This window comes from Gorilla gorilla, chromosome 3, assembly GCF_029281585.2.
Source record: "Gorilla gorilla gorilla isolate KB3781 chromosome 3, NHGRI_mGorGor1-v2.1_pri, whole genome shotgun sequence".
Lineage (NCBI taxonomy): Eukaryota > Metazoa > Chordata > Mammalia > Primates > Hominidae > Gorilla > Gorilla gorilla.
In genome coordinates this window covers 137,726,729-137,745,268 of record NC_073227.2, presented here as the reverse complement: position 1 = coordinate 137,745,268, position 18,540 = coordinate 137,726,729, and the positions used below count along the sequence as shown (strand labels likewise).

Genomic DNA, 18,540 nt, shown 5'->3' with positions numbered 1-18,540 from the left:
TTCATTGCAATTAAAAATAACACTTTGAAAGTCATTGAAAGAGAATGAAAAGAGAAGCCACAGACTGGGAGAAAATATTTGCACATCATATATCTCACAAAGGGCCTGTATACCAAATGCATAAACAATTCTAAAAACTCACTAAAAATCAAACAATCCAATTTTTTAAAATAATCAAAATATTTGAGCAGATACTTCACCAAAGTAGCTGGATGACCAACTAATCTATGAAAAGATGCTGAACATCATTATTCACTAGGAAAATGCAAATTATAACACCACATAGCAACTTTACTTGCCAAGTACATCAATGTGTGAATAGACACATAAATTGTGTTGTTTCCATGCAATAGAATACTTCACACCAGTAGATATAAATTAACTACTTATTCATGCTACAACATAATAAATCTCAAAATAATTATGCTGAGTGAAAGAAGCAAGACAAAAAAAAGATACAGACTCTATGATTTTTTTGATATAAAATGCTAAATCAAACTAATCCACAGTGACAAAGCAGATCGTTGGTTGCCTGGGGCTGGAGTGTAGAGACAGGAGGAAAGGAATCCATTGCAAACGGCATAAGAAAACTTCTGAGGATAAAGGATGTGCTCATTATAATGACTGTGGTGATGGTTAAACAAGTGTATACATATGTCCAAACTTTTCAAACCGTACATTTTAATTATGTGTTTTAAATACCATATTCTCATGGAATAAACAAACTAATCTGAACAGAAATCGACCTCTGTCCAGGAGAGAGAGGAAGGAAAACCACTTACCTTATTAGGAAGGTGACTTGTGTGCTTTCAATTTGACAGCACTTGTGGATGTCCTTGAACCAAGAGTAAAATCAAGTAACAGTTCATTGTTCATCAAAGCCAATTGCTCTATAAATAAGTGTTATCAGAGTTACACTCACTTTTTGGTCGAAACTTCTCACAGAATGGAATATTGTGAGAGCTTTTTTGCGAATACTGAAAGGACAGTGGTAGGAGTAGTGAAAAAAAAATTCAACAGGACATAATAACTGTAATTGAATAAAATATATGAATAGCAGCTAATTCTTGGTAAAAGGAAACATCAATCTTTTAAAAAGTACAGTATAAAAGACACAATTGAAATGAATAACTTGTACCCAATTCTTGCTTGGCTGGATTTGGATTCTGTAACAATAACTCCCAGACTGCCCTAAAGTACAAACATCATTGCCTCATTCTCCACTAGCTTGGAGAGAGAAAAGTTACACGAAAACTGCATTTTGTATCCAAAGAGCGGTCTAAAAGCTTTTTAATGCAATGTCACACAATTTTCTTGGTATCTTTAAATTTAACTGATGCCACTGAAAGCCATCATCTGACCGTAAATGGCCAGTATCGCTTCACAGCTGGCTTTCTTCTTAAGCATGAAGCAGCTTTGTCTAGATGTGTGCTCCAGCAATGCTTTTTTCACTTTACTTTCATTTGCTTTATCAAGGAAAAAACAGACTTTCTTTTCTGCCCATGCTAGAGAACAGTCTTTTCAACTGGAAAGAATAAGACTGTCTTAACATAATCCATTATTATCTCAATAAGACACTACTGATGCCAGGAAAAATTAACCTCGAATTACAAGTGGTTAAACAACTTGACTAGTTAAATATAATGTTACTCCAGAATAATATATATTTGTATAAAATAAAGGGAAATTGACTTTGCTGAAAATTATATAGAATAACTTTTGTCATTTCTCAAAATAATTAGCATGGCAGTATCCCGAGTTGGTTAAAAAAAGATTATTTTTTATTTAATGATTCTCTGACAGTAGTTATCATTCAGCAAATACAAAATTATTCATTATTTTACTAAGTCAGTGTTGTTTTGGAATTTCTTCAATAGTTGTTAAGCAGTATAAAATTATTTGATGGAGGGGAAAGAAAAAAGCAAACAAAATCTTCCACAATTCTTACTATAGAATAAGCCATTGAATGACTTCTGTTGTATCTTGCATATATGTTAATTATTTTTCTAATACTTAGTTTTGAAATTTTAAAAACTGTACTAAATGAAAAACATAAACACATAAAACATGTTTTATGAAAAACAAAAGTATAATTTTATACACTTTACTTTTATATCTTTATGTTATGAATTATTTTGTTTAGAATATTCAAAAGTATATAGTCTAAACAAAATAATTCACAAAGTATAGTTTTGAATATTCTAAACAAAATAATTCCCAACATAAAAATTATATCAGGAATTGAATAAGATGATTATATGATTTAAAATTTTTTCCTACTACTTGCCTAGTAACATATGGATAAATTCTTTTAAAATATTTATACAAATATTTTAGTACTCATCCTAGAAAATTTCCCTATTGTACAAATTGCAAAACTGTATCTATCACAACACATGTATCTAAATTAACCATCTTTTGGCCTATCTGCCTTTTGTCAATATGCTTTTGACCCTTGCATCTATGTCTCTGTCTCCAACCTCTCCTTTGAACTAAAGATTTATAAATTAACTTCCTCCTGAATACTTCTAACTGGTGTATTGGTTTCTTACTGCTGCCATAACAAAATTACTGAAATTTTACTGGCTTAAAACCACATAAATTTATTTTATTGCAGTTCTATAGTTTTGAAGTCCAACATAGGTGTCCCTGGGGATAAAACCAAGGAGTTAGCACAGCTGAGTTCCTTCCTAGATGCGCTGTGGAAAATCTGTTTCCTTGCCTTTTCTAGCTTCTAGAAGCCCACTGCATTTCTTGGCTTCGTGGCCTCTTCCTCCCTGTTCAAAGCCAGTGTCTTAGTGCTGAATCCTTCTCACTCTGCCATCCCTCTGATTTTCTCTCCTGCGTCTTCCATTATTAAAGAACCTTGTGATTACATTGGGCCTACTAGATGACACAGGATTATTCCCCTTGCGTTAAGGTCAGCTGGAGAGCAGCCTTAATTCTGGTAGCATATTCATAAATTCCAGAGATCAGAATGTGGACATCTTTGGAGGAATTATTATTTCATCACAATAGTCCATCTTGATATACACAAAATACTCTTCACTTTGTATTACAGGTCAGTTTCTCCCCATCCTTCTCCATCTAAGTAATTACTACCTTCAAGCCAATGTTATGAATAGTCTTTGATTTCTCTCAGTACCTTTCTTCCTTATTGAACCCAGCAAGCTCGGTGGATCTAACACCAAAAAAAAAAAAAAAAGGAAGAAAAGAAAAAAATGGAATACTTTTACTTCCACTGTGACCACACAGTCTATGTATGCCTGGTCGTCTTTACCTGGAAGATTACTTTAGCCTCCAAACCAGTCTGCCATTCTCAACATGGTGTCTAGGGTAACATTTTAACCATAATTACATTTATGTTATTCACCTGCTAAAAATCTTCCACAGGTTCCATTGTGCTTAGGAAAAACATTCAAACTCCGTATTTTCATTCATGTAGTCCCCCAAATGTGGTCTTCCCTCTTGATGTTTTCCAAACACAATTTTGCCTTTTTTCTGCTCCTCATTTATCTTAAACACTGCAATACAATTCTGACTTTATTCAGACTTTGAGCACAGACTTCTCAGGTTGAGGGTTCCGTCCCTCACAAGATCCTCCTCACTTCAGGCACCAGCTGGAAATTCCAGGGTTTTGTGGCCATCTGTTCTTCTGACTAAAAGACTACAAACTCTGTGGTTTCCACCGCCCCATCAGTGTGGTCATTTGCTAGAATGACTCACAGAACTTGGGAAAGCACAATACTTAAGTTTACAATTTTATTATAAAGGATACAAATCAGAACAGTGAAATTGAGATTGTTGTTCAGAGTTTTTATTGCAGTTTCATTATGTAAGCATGATACATAGAATCATTGACCAGTGATTGAACTTTAGTTCCCTTCTCCTCCTGGACATTGGTCTGATATCACCTGGACCAAACCCCAGGTGATATTACATGGCTGGTTTTTCTGGAATGGCAAGCTTCCACCTGAGTCATTTTATGAACATAAACTCTGGGACCCACAACAAATAACAAAGACCTTCCTATCACAAGAAAGTAAATTCTAAAGATTTTAGAGGCTTACTCGTAATAATAGAGGACAAAGACTAGTCAAATGATTGATTATAGACCAAAGTTAATCTCCTCTGAGATGTTATGATCTTACATCTGCACTGCATGGAATACCATACTCCCTATGGTCTAGCTCCTTTGCCTATCACTTCTTCAGAGACAGCTGTCCTTAATAGCCTAGGAAAAGTTGCCCTCAGTTCAGACTGCTATGCTCACTCACACTTTTATATTTTCCTTAAAGCCTTTTTTACTTTCTCAAATCATATTGTTTGTTTACTTGTTTACTAATTGTCTCCACACTAGAATCCTACGTGAGTGCCTTGAAAAGGACCTGTTACATAGTAGGTACTCAAAAAATTTTTGTTGAATAAATAAATATCTACTTGACAGGGATGACATCTTTTTAAAACATTTAATATTTTAGCTAACAACACTCATTTTCCTTGGACTTGCAAGTGATAACACACTTAATCATCTGTCTACGCTCATTTGTTATTCCAGTATCATTTCATGTCTGGCAGGTTTGTATCTTTACTGTTGCCTTCTGAAAACTACAGAGCACATTTCATGTTGTGTTCAACACATCATTCTGCAAATAGCTCTAATTAAGTATGTTTTACTCATTGAAATATCAGTTACTAAAAAATACTACTTCGATTTAAAGTCTTCTTTTTATAAATATTTTTAATAGTGACTTAAAAGAAAGTTTTTTTTTAAATGTGTGTAATGTGAATCTCTACAAATATAGTTAGTGGTGTTAGCTTTATTTTCCTTAACAAAAATTTACGCCAGTTTTATTTTTATACTTTTTTGTGCTTTCACAGATTTTTGTGAAGAGAGCTTCTGTTATTTTTAAAGTTGTGTCAGAGATAACTATATAAAGGGAAAGCCTTAAACTCTAGAATTAAATATAAAAGATGAGCATAAGCATTCATGGACTTTGTATGGTGAAGCAGGGTGAGGAATACTAACAATATGATTTGAGTGATAAATATTATTTGCATTTATACTTATAAGATGAAAATAAAATTGGAAAATACTAATTATTGACTTCCACCGGTCTTTTTAGGCAAAAGGCTGATTCTAAACTCCTTACCATATAGCATTAAAGGTCACAATTTGGCCATAACCTCTCTCTCTAGTCACAACTGTCCAAACTACTCTTTGGCAAACATATTATTTCTTTCACCCTAAGGCATTTCCTGTTTTGCAAAAATGTCGGTACTGTTTCATGACTGTGTATCCTTTTGTATCAATTTTCTTCATGGAATATCTCTTTCCATTTATTTGCCTGGAACGCTCCACCTGCTCTCTTTTTAATTGAACTCAATGTTCACTTTTGTGTACTTCTAATCTCACTCTCTAAGAAGATTTGATTTTTACCTTTCTCTGTGCTGTCAGTGAGTTCTATTTAGAGTCAGTTATAGCACTTATCATAACATATTGTGTTTATCTACAGATTATGAAACATTAGTCTTACTCTATCAAGAAAGTCCTATTAAACAATAATATGAGTTTCACATTTGAATGAATATGAGAGTATAGCCTCTAATCTCAAATGTTGGAGAGAGAAGTATAGCTATGTTAGAGAAATTAAAATTGAATTATTGATATAATAAAGTTTAGAAGTGCGCTAAAATTTACAAAGATTTTGTGAAAGACAGGACTTGAGGTATGACCTAAAGCAAATGGAGTGATTTCATATGTATGTAAAACAAGTAAGGAAATAAGAGATCACCATGAATATGGTATGTTAAGAAGGCTTAAAAGCCAACCTGACTAATGTTGAAAATATGACAAATGAATCTATAGATAAATAATTGTTGGTATAATTGTTGGTAATATTATAAAAATAATCTAAAATCAAAAATAATTATAACCATTTAATCATTACTTTCTTATTTTTGGATTCACAGACATTGTCCCCAAAACAAATATTCAAGTGTATATTTGGGAAAAAAATACTGTTAGGTCAGTAGGGTAAATGAGACAAAAAAGAAACCAGCCTATAAAAAATGTATTTTTGAGCCAGTATCTGTGTATGTGTGTGTGTGTGCACAAGTGTACGTATACTTACACTCACACAAACCCTCAAACATCTACCATATAACCTCAGTTCACCATGTGAGAGCTACCCCGTTCCAAATCCATATGATAATTTCCGTCTGATTATAGGTAAACTCTCTTCCAACCCATCCACAGTAAGTCACACATGTCCACCTGCAATTCTCCCAGTGCCCACTTCTACAAGCAGACTTCAGGTGTTTTTCAAGATAAAGTTCCATATTTACTGTGATATTTATGTATTTCTTAACAATATGATATGTATAAATGCTATTATTTTCTATCAGATTTTTAATGTGTCCTTAATGAAATTTGGAGTGTATGTCCTCTTAACCACATTTTCCCCATATGCATTTTGTAAATTGTGTTTTTTACAGTGTTGTGACTTTTAGGAATGCATATATCACATTAAAGCAGAAGTGACTACATTTATAAATACATTATACTTTTCAAAAATATTCAACATTTCTCCATCTGACTCACTTCCAATATTTTACATTTTAGTGAATGGCATCATAAAGCTAAATATCTTATGGTTATAATTGAGATACATATTACTGCATATCACGCCATCTGAGAAACCTAAAGTCTAAAATTCAGCCCCACAGCTCAGTCATTAGTAACTATCTATCATAACATTATTTATTTATATTTTACTGTGGGAAAAACCTACTGATTACTCTGATTAACCCATCGGTCAATTTCAACATTTGGCCCAATTTTCTAATAATCATCTCCACATATTTTGGCTCATAGAGCTATATTATTATCTTTTACACATGAAATATTCATATATGTATAAAATCTCTAGTTTTGTACCACTGTGGATATCTACAATGATACCGTGGAACAAATATAAATAAAGTCAAAAAGTAGATAAAAACAATAATCTTCAATGCATTTTACCTTATTTTATATAGTGTCAAAGGTCAATATAATTGAATATGTTTAGTTCTATCTGAAAATTCTGGTTTTATTTCATATGATACTGTGATCCTAATATCTAAATCTACATTCATTTCACATCATTACTTGGTTTTAATGACTGTCATAGATGAGAAAGATATCAAAATATATTGATTCTAATGGAGTACCTGATTGGCTTCATTATACTAATTAATGACACTTTCTTTAAGTCATATTTATCAACTATGCAAAATTGTATTGAGAAATTTTTGAAACTAAGCTCAAAAATTACTCTCTTCCCTGATGCAAATCCATTGTTCTTTAAGAACTGTTACTTCTGTTCAAACTGCCCCAGCAAAATACCATAAACTATGTGGCTTGAGTGCAGTGTACACTGCTGAGGTGATGAGTGCACCAAAATCTCACAAATCACCACTATAGAACTTACTCATGTAAGCAAACACCACCCGTTCCCCAATAATCTATGGAAATAGAAAAATTAAAAAAACTAAAATAAATGTATTCTTTCTAGTTCCAGAGGCTGGGAAGTCCAAGATGAAGGTGTTTGCAGATTTGGTGTCTGGTGAGGGTCCTCTTTCTTAGTCTACTTTTGTTGCTATAAGAGACTACCATAAACTGGGTAATTTATAAAGAAAATATATTTATTTCTTACAGTTCTGGAGGCTGGAGAGTCCAAGGTCAGGAGGCTACATCTGCTTGGCATCTGGTGAGGGCCTTCTTACTACATCATAGCATGAGAAGATATTCACATTGTGAGAAGGCAATTACAAAAGGAAGCTGAGGAAGCCTAATTTATTTTATAACAACCCACTCTTGCGAGAACTAACCCAGTCCCTTGAGACTTGGATTAATTCATTCATAAACATTTTGCCCCCACAATCCACACACCTTCCACCAGATTCCACATCCCAACACTGCTGCATTGAGTAGCCAGGTCTCCAGGTCTCCAACATGCAAACTCTTGGGCGACACAAACTATGGCATCTGCTTCCTGGTTTAAAGACAGAGCCTTCTCACTGTGTTCTCACATGATAAAATAACAAAGTAGTTCTCTGGGTTCCCTTTTATAAGGTCACTAGTCCTATTCATAGGGCTTCATTCTCATGATCTAATCACCTCCTAAAGACCTCAACCTCCTAATATCATCATCACCTTAGAGGTTGAGATTTCAACATATGAATAAGGGGGGCAGGGGACAAATATTCAGGCCATAGCAAGAACAAATCAAAATGAGTACATTTTAATAATTTTAGCAAATGTATGTAATTCCAAAAAAAAATTTTACACAAAAAAATTCAAAAGAAACTGGAATATTTATCATTTTAATGGTTTTCCATTGTGAGATTTTTGTAAGTAATATATTCATATTATCTTTGATATCAAAATCAGTGTGTGATTCCAGGGAATTGCAAATAATTAAAAGAGATTAATACTGGTTCCTTTAGGTATAAGATTAAAAACATATGTGTGTAACAATGGCCACCAAATCAGAACACTCATGATTTAAAGGGCAAGCTTCCCTGGCTCCACAACTGACCCCAAAGATACTCACATGCTCCTGACACCACCTGACAGAAGTGAAGTGCCTACCTTGGTTTTCATGAAGTTTAACTTCAGTGTATTTTGGGTTTGTTTTGGTTATTGCTTATCTTCCCTCCTTTCCTGTAATAGAGACTCTGACCTCACATATTGCATTCTCATTGGGCACAAATGACTGGAAACAATACCAAAATATCCCTGCATATTTCTTGCATGTTTACTTAAAACTAAATGTATTAAGACTAATGTGGTACAGCCTTTATGCAGGCGGAGACAATATGCCTTACTGAAGTGTCTTCCAACTGATGAAAATATTTACAATCTTTTTCTTTTTTCAAAATGCTCTCTCCTTGACACAAAAATTCTCTTGAAAAGTAGTTGCTTTTACCTTAAAGAAAAAATATATGCATTTTTAAAAAATTATCTGCTTTATGATATATTTCTGACATCTATTTCTTGGATGAAAAAGTTTGTCAGAAATATATCATAAAGCAGGTAATTTTAAAAGAAATAGATCCCAACCTATTCAGGACTTACGCCTTTTCGTAAAATGCGAAATTTGTATTTAGGCTTGCTCGAGCTTTTGTATACTCTGCAATGATGTCCTTTCAGCACTTTGTGCACTTTTCTTTATTAACTATGTTATGAATAATTCATTGAAAATTAAATCACAGATAGTGCTTTAGTATTCATTATGATCACATTCTCTAACATCTTAATTTTTTTCAAGCTAAAGTAACCACTTCATCAATAATATCTGTACATAGTTTCCACCCAAGCATTAATTTTTGTTTTAAAAAGTCTTTGTATTTTTTCTCTGGTACCTCATTCTTCTAATAGATCAAAAAAATTCTTAAAGTATTTTGTTATTGAAAATGAATTGAGAAAATGCCATAAACAGATATTCTAGGAATATCTGAACATACCGCAACTGCTTAGCAAATCTTTCTTACTGTAATTTATTCTAACGCCGTCAAATTCTTTGCATTGTTTTTCATGCATTTTTGCAATTGCTGGCAAAGAAATACACTTTATTTTGTAATTATATTGCTTTCTGTATTCAACAAATTTAATATCTTTAGAAGAAGTAGTATTTTCACAATTTTACTTGTCTTTCTTCCCGATTAAGAAATCTTTTAAAAAATATTCACAATTTTAGCATTACATTTGGTGAAATTTTCTTAGCTACTTAATTGAGCATTACATAGACTGAATTTGAAAGAGAATATGTGGATGTTTATCTCTTCATTTTCCATGTTCTGGGAACCTAGTTCTAAATTTCTTAACAATCCTGTTTGACACTACCGTTAACTACTGTTCCAATTTATTGAGTTATTGTCTCTCTTTTTAAATGTCTTCCATTATTAAAATCCCTATTCTATGGTAATGCCAGAGTAATTTTTTTGAAAAGTAAACAATTAAGAAAGTTTCTTCAATGTTTATGCATGACACCATAAACATTGCCCAAATAAAAAAGTATAAATTACTTTAAAAACATACGAGACCCTTTATAATCTGATCTCAGTATTTATCTCCAGTATGATCTTCATGAGTGTCTTCCTTATGGTTTGTTACTATATTGCAGTCACTTAAAATATCTACTTGTCTTATTTTCATTTCACTGTGCTTTTGCATAGATTGTTCTTTCTGCCTAAAACTGCTTCCTCACGTTCTCGACCATTCAAAATGAAGCCCTATCTCCAATGTTAACTCACTTCTAACTTTTTTTTTTCTGATTCTTTTGACCATAGCACTTATTATATTATATTACAACTGATCATTTACCAGTTTACATTTGTCTTTTGAGGACAGGCATTTTACATGAAGAAATCACATCTCGCTCATTTATTATGTACCTCAATGCCAAGGCGAATGTTTTCTGTAATGCAATGCTAGGTATTGCAAAATTATGCAAACCACGACAATAATAATAATGGCAACAACCCTGCTACTTATTTATCTATAGTATAAAATATAACATGCAAAAAAACACAATTTTTCAAACAAATACAAGGCTTTAAATATTCCAATAGAATACATTTCCATTTATTTTCATCTATAACCTTAAGACAGGTCTGTAAGTTTTACTCCAAAATAACAATAATCAAGTTGACCTTGAAGAAAGGATTCTTCCTTCTATTGCTTAGATCTGTTGCAGAGGGCTTTTTATATATCATCTCCCTTAATTCTTATAATAAATCAACATATATTTTCTTTTCTACAAAATTAATGTAGTCATTAAAGTAATTACTTGAGCTCATATTTAAATGGCAGAGCAAACATGAAGGTCTCTCTGATTCAGCAACTTGTCGTCTCTAATACTGAATGCTTAACCCCAAGTTTGCAACTTCAGCAAACTTACTTCAAGAAATCAATAAATGCAGTGGCTCACGCCTACAATCCCAGCACTTCTGGAGGCTGAGGCGGGTGGATCACGAGGTCAGAAGTTTGAGACCAGCGTGGATGACATGGTGAAACCCCGTCACTACTAAAAATATAAAAATACAAAAATTAGTCGCGCATGGTGGCACATGTCTGTAATCCCAGCTACTCGGGAGGCTGAGGAAGGAGAATCGCTTGAACTCGGGAAGCAGAAGTTGCAGTGAGCTGACATCATGTCATTGCACTCTAGCCTGGGTGACAGAGCGAGACTCTGTCTCAAAAATAAAAAAAATGATAACAATAATTTTTAGAATTTTTCTAATTGTGGCATCATTCTTCTGTTAGAAATTCTATATAAATTTTATAGTTTTTATTTTAAATATTTGACTTTTATATACTTTTCTATTTCCACCTATATTTCAGTTGTTTTGCTGCTTGATAAGTGATACATAATTTAGCAATTGTGTGTTTAGAAAATTATTTTTACATACACATACACATACATCCACACACAAGGGACTTCACAGTGACAAAATCAACTTTAAAATTACAAAATTATGTGTGCAACTATGTATTTGTTATTGTTGGTATAAAGGTACTAGAAAAAGAAACAATTGAAGTATATTTCTTCATATTTTCAAAGATTAAATGTCTTAAATATTTCTAAGATTGCCAAATATTAGGTAAAATACAAATGTTAGGTAAAATACATATATATTTGTGTGTGTGTGTGTATACACACACACACAATTTGTATATATATATGATTTTTCTTCTCTAAATCTGACTTACCTGTACAACTGGGGAGAAAGATAAATGTGTGCCTAAGGAAAAAAAGAGAGGAAAAAAAATAAAATAAAAAATGAAAAGGTGAGCATAAAATGCCTAAAAGTATTAATTTACCTGGATGGAGTAAAAATCCTATTAGCTAGAGGAGTGTTAATTCTTTATTACTATAAAATAGGAAAGTATAGAAAACAAAAAAAAATAGAAAAGTATACATAAAAGTCAAACATTTAAAATTAAAAAACTATAAAATTTACATATAGTTCTAACATTCTTTTTTCTACAATATAGGAAATTGCATATAAGAAGGTAAATTTTGTTTTGTTTTTTTGGAAAGACTCAATATTGTTTCTCCCCTTTCCAATAATGGAATTCAAGCTCACAGCCACCAAAACAACAGCAAACAAAACAAAACGACATCAACAAAAACAGGTGTACAGTTAAAATCTGGTGGTCCAAAGGGAGCTTGGTTACCCATGGAAGCTTCGAATAGAACTTCATGTCAGCAGCGCCAATCTGAGCAATTGGTAGGATACATGCCATCTTGACCAAGGTTTCAGTGTAGCTCAATCTAACTGTCAAGTGATCCTCATTCCACATATTAGACTATATATGACTGCAGTTTAAATGATAAAATTCTTGTTTCAAAACCATACTTATTGTCCCCTAAAAGCCCTTGTCTTCTTAAAATGTAGCTGAACACATGGCTTTTCAGACTGTAGTTTTTATTTTCTAGCGTCCTGGCAGGTAGAAACGGTCGTGTGATTAACTTCTGGCCAATAGCGTATAAATTAAAAATATGTGGCCCGGCACAGTGGCTCATGCCTGTAATCCCAGCACTTTGGGAGGCCGAGGTGGGTGGATTATTTGAGGTCAGGAGTTTGAAACCAGCCTGGCCAACATGCTGAAACTCCTTCTCTACTAAAATTACAAAAATTAGCTGGGTGTGGTGGTGGGCACCTGTAATCCCAGCTACTTGGGGGGTGGGGAACCCAGGAGGTGGAGGTTGCAGTGAGCAGAGATCGCACCATTGCACTCCAGCCTGGGCAACAGAGTGAGACTCTGTCTCTCAAAAAAAAAAAAAAAATTGTGTGTGCAACTTCCAGAAAAATTGTTAAAGATAATGATCATGCCCAGCCTCTTTTCTTTCTCTCTTCTAGTTGGTTGGAATGTGGGTATGGTTGCTGGAGGTGAAATAGCAATTCTGAACCAGGAGCACATTTTGGAAATGAGGACACCACTGCACAACAACAGAGTAAAAGAAGTCTGTGTCCTGAAACCGTGAAACACCATTCCAGTCCTGTAGCTCCTGCCTTATTTTAACAAGAGACAGAAAGAAATTCCTATTTTACCTAAGGCCCTGTTAGTTTGAGCTTTCTCTAACTTTTGGCTGATACTTAGCAATCAGCAAGAAACTTTATGATTTTGTTTTTGCTCCTAGGTCTACCTGAATGAAGGAAAAAGGTATTTTAATATTGCAGATTGAAGTAATTTAGTTTACACGACTATTATGTTTGGTAGTGTAACAACACATTAATAAGAACACATAAAGTATTAAAGTCAACACTTACAATGTTACCTGTCAAAATTAGCAGGAAGATGAGTTCCAAATTAGTCTCATGAGATATATTGGCTGAATAACTTACACATGGATTCACTCTATGTGTCCTGAATCCGTCAAGTTTTCAAGACTGCTAGGCTCAGAGCTAGCCTAGAGTAGAAAATTCAATGAAGAATTTCACTGAGTGAAGCCTCTTGGGTGACAGTCAGCAAACATTTTCATGAATATATTCTTAAGCTATGTGCCTTCTCAATTTGAAACACTATCAATCCCTGGACAATTAAACGTTGCCTGAAATATAAGAATAAAAGCAAGAATAGCAATTAACTTTGAATCCTGAAGAACTGATATTATTCAAGTAAAGGAAGGAAACAGCCATACCTCTAGAAACTTAGGAGAGAATGTCTCAAGATACCATGGCCAATATGATAGAATCCTGGTATAGTTACTATGCACTATACTATTTGCCTAATAGAGTGACATTACAATTGCTGAAATGCAGTCTTCTTCACAGACAGTCCCGCGTATTAATTTCAACCAGAAAAGAGATAAAGCAAATTAATTTAAAAAATATTTCTACTAACCTCTAGATTCAGGTAAGTGTCCTAAATAGTTATCTTTAAAATTAAGGAAAATATGCTAGAAATAGAATAAGATAAGATTACTCATTCTATACAAAACTCTTTAAATAAGCCTAGGTAAAAATAGTAAATTGCTTTAAAAATTTTATTTACATTCGTTTTTTTCATTCTACTAAAATCGTTATGATTTTATGATTACTATTATAGTAATCTGTATCACTATGTATAGACCAAAGCTTCTTTGTACCCACATTGTGAAAAATGTACATTATAAAATCAATGAATGATAATGGAAACTTAAGTTCCATTATTTTTAAAATCATTGTATATAGGTAACATATTCCCAATCATCTCTTTCATTGCTGAGCATTTAATTAATTCACTAATTATCTTTTTAAAAGCATTAGTGCAGCAATGATTTTTAAAATACTGTAACTTAATGTTAGATTTAATGTTAACCTAAAAAACTGTTTTGTTTGCAGAATATACATTCACAGCAGGCTGATTTATGCTGTGATATGAAGCAATCTCCAAGTTTCCATGGCTCAATGCAATAAATGTATACCTAACTCTAAGTCTACTGTTTATTCAGTCAATACTTGGGCAATTTCTATCCATATGTAGACTCAGTCTCCCAAGCATGTTGGAACACTGAGTGTGATGGCATCTTCTTATCACAGTATATTTTCCACAATCATCAAAGCAGAGAATGAATGGCTAGAGAGTAGAGCACCAGACATTAAATGTATCTACCTATAAGGGCACACGTGTCATTAATAAGACAACTTCGGAGATAACATCAAGAAGGTAAGGCATGCCAAAATTCTATGTGTCTGGAAGAAGGAGATCGGAAAATATTGTTAAATTGTACTAATGTCTACCATACATGCCACATGTAATATAGAAACACAGAGAAATTACTTTGTCAGATGGTCTGAAGGAAATAATGGCAGAGGGGATTATATTTTGTGAGGTGGGTAGAGGCATGTGGATGATGTCATGGATATTCCCGCTGATATTACAGAATTAAAAGAAATCTCTACAGATAACATGAGTAGATAATCCCACTGTTCTCATTCCTTTCTTTGATCTAAAAATAGCATTTCTTTGAGTGTTTACATTGTATCCAAAATTCATTTGTGTACAAATAAAAAAAAATCAATCAAATACAGTCAGCCACAAAAGAATGTAAGCCAACACTGGAATGACAAATCTAAAAAATGAATTTCCACAGATGCTGGCAGTTTGCAATAATGAAAGGCTGCAATATTGTCCTCTTATTGGTATGGCTCATGTCCCCCATGGTGTGTGATCACCCCTGTTGCAACTTTTCATTTTATTTATTTATTTTTGAGACAGGATCTCACTTTGTCACCCAGGTTTGGTGTGCTGGGACTCAGGTGCACATTATCACACCCGGCTAATTTTATTTGTATTTTTTGTAGCGACGGGATTTCACCATGTTGTCCAGGTTGGTCTTGAACTCCTGAGCTCAAGCTATCCAGCTGACTAGGCCTCCCAAAGTGCTAGGATTATAAGCATGAGCCACCGCGCCCAGTCTTATTGCAACTTTAAAAACTACATTGTTGTTCCTAGTGGTCTTTAGACAATGGCCACTAATATCTCTCAGCTTTTTCCTCCTACACTTTCTACCCTCCAATTTCTTTATAACACCTTTATTATTATAAGTAGCTAAACTCAGCCACACATTTAGTTGCATTTTGTTTCGATAGCACAAGTAGATTTAGAAGATAAAATAGAATGTGTTAGTGCAATGGCACTGTAAATTCATACAGATGCAGTGTATGAAAGACATGGCTCACTATCAGTGAGCATATAACTCAGGTTCACTGCTAAGGCTTGTGACGCACTTTCCCAATCATTTTGCTGACCCATCTTGCAATAGTCTTGAATCTAAATAATGAGGATAAATCTAATGTGGAAAGAAGTATAAAGCTGTAACTGGGAAAAAAAGACATTGGGTTATTTATGGAATGTTGGCCAACAATATTTTAACACTGTTTATGGGTGGAAAAATTATTTTGCTTCCTCTAGACATACTCAAAATATAACTTAACATTTTGAGGAACTGATTTTTGGTCTCTTGTGTCTCTTCCAAATATGCACGAACATTTGAAATAAAATATGCATGCCAATTTCTATATATTTATACAAAAGCATACACACTTGGAAGGCATATTAGTCCATGCATCTTATTTTAGATATGTCATAATGAAGACACATGAACTTGTAGTGACTTTTTCAAAATTACTTCATGACATAATGCGATCAATTATTTAAACTATAAATGGATATACAACTTGTATATAGAATAATATATCCAAAGTTATTTACAATTATTTTTAGTCAATAATCCAATATACACCTTGTGAAATAATCTGGTTGGACTTTCAACCCACAATTTGAAACTTAGGAAAACAAAATTACATTTTAATATTTTGTTATATAATTTCTGTTTGGGAAACCAGTTAATCTATGTTTCCAAATCTCTTCCACTCCTAGAGATATAAGAGATTCTAACAAAATAATTCATAAGGAATCCACCTCAGCCATCCAACGGTTGGTTGTCAAGGTTTCTGCCAAGGTTCCTGGGGCTTAAAATTATACTTATGTTAATGAAGTGAAGGAGGCAGCTCAAAGTCATTGGTGATTTCCCATTTGTTTATACACTTCACTGCTGTGATGACTTTTGTTACTGTCCTTCAGCCCCCTACACAATATCCAATTCTACTATCTCCAGTTTTAACTTGAGGATCTTTGGGGAAGTTACGTGGGTCGGTATTTATTATCCCCACCCTTCCATTGGTTCATGTATTAATAGCTGCCATCTCATTCAATGTGCATTAAAAATCTACAGGCTTTTTTTTCCCCCTCTTCAGCATGAGAATATTTCTCTAGTTGTGACAAGAAGCCCATCATTACTTCTAGCAACTTCAGGCAGGTGAAAAAAAAGGCACCCTTGACAGCTGTCAGCTGGTACCCAGCCTGGTACTAACAAAAAGTCTGTGATGTTCCCTTCTTAACATCTATAACTGCAGGAATCACCATCAGTCAATGTCACTCTTTAAATGTGTTGAAGCAGAACAAACACAAAATCATTTTGTAATCATGTCTGAGCTCATACAAAACCAAGAAACCTATGCAAGTTTTAAAAATGACCTAATATCCACCTCTCTTGGCCATCCTGAGTGAATGATGCTTCTTTATCAATTATATTAGCCCTATTTTGTTTTGCATGTCTCCTACATAATAATTATCATGATACTCAATAATAGAGTTACCTCAATTTTCTAACATCATCCTATCCAAAGGAAACCCCAGCTTCTTGGAGTCTTTCCCGAATCACCCAGCACAAACACAAATCCTATTATATATCTCTCCTAACACTGTCTTACTGAAATGGCTCGTGGTTCCTTGTGATATGTGAACACCCTTGCTGCAACTGTTTGAACTACAGGTGTGTTCCTAGTGATCTTTACATAGTAGACATTAGTACCTCTCAGCTTTTTCTGCCTCTTACTGTATGCCTTCTTATTCTCTAAAAGTCTAATTCCTTGACTTTTACTATCAGAAGCAATCAAATTCAAACACACATCCGAAAATAACTAAGGCACTCAAACACAAATGACCTAGTTCTCCTTTCCTCACTGGAATGAGGAAATCAATATTAACATCTTATTTTTTTTCTGGAAGTTAAGCAGGAGAATAAACATTTAAATTTATGTAGCAAAAACAAGCACCTGCTCACCTGGTCCAGCAGCCTGAGTCACTCACCCTTCCTTTTAAGTAACCATAGTGCAGCCAGTCCCTTTCTGCCCCATACACAGGCAGATCTCCAGGTATTTGGAGGACCTGCTCACCCAGATTGGTAACCCCTCTGTTCCTGCATAGAGATCATGATGCAATGGGACCCCTCTGTTCCACAGCAAGTATGTCTCCAGGCATTTAGAGCACCTGCTTGCCAGTCCAACACCTTAATCTGCCCCTACTAATTCTGTGCAGAGATTGTGATACAGCTGACTTCTCTATATTCCATGTCCAGGTATTTGAAGAACCCACTCTCCTGAATTAGGAGTTCAGGCCATGCTCCTCCTCGTGCAGAGAACTTGAGGCCAAGGAGTTTTACCAGCTCCATGCCTAGGCACACCTCTGGGCACTCGGTGGCTGCCCACTGGATTTTTACTCAGTGGTAGTTCTTGTGCCTGCAATTGGGGGACCTGTAGGTGGGTCTGCCTAGTCTGGCTTTGGCCATCTTGCCCCTCCCCTACCAGGGCTAAACAGTGAGCTCAGACCTCTGTGCACTCCAGAGATTAGCACATTGTCTGAGCTATAAAAAGTTTATCCCAGTGAACAAGGGTTAAGTATATACCCAGCCTTGCTAACCATAGCTGGTTCTTATCCATAAGTATCATCTACTGGCTTGTACACCAAACTGCACAGCCCAATATGACACCTGCTGACAGAAGCACAACGGACTATAGAAGCAAAGCCAAGAGACCCTACTTAACATTCTCTACAGTCACATCTTATAGGGGAGGGTAGACAGTGAATGGGAAAGTAGAAAAAAAAATAGCATTGGAAAAGAAAGAGAAACAAAAAATGCTACTAGCACAAAAACAATT

At 34.3% G+C, this 18,540-nt stretch overlaps 1 long non-coding RNA gene across 1 annotated transcript in view; it reads left to right on the top strand.

Annotated features, from left to right (window-relative positions):
- Positions 1-13,112, top strand: part of LOC129532964 (uncharacterized) — a 46,432-nt gene extending 33,320 nt beyond the window's left edge. Inside the window, exons 3-4 of the long non-coding RNA XR_008678947.1 lie at positions 7,703-7,754; positions 12,916-13,112. This is a non-coding gene — a long non-coding RNA (uncharacterized lncRNA). The remainder of the gene's footprint in view (positions 1-7,702; positions 7,755-12,915) is intronic.
- Positions 13,113-18,540: the final 5,428 nt, after the last annotated feature.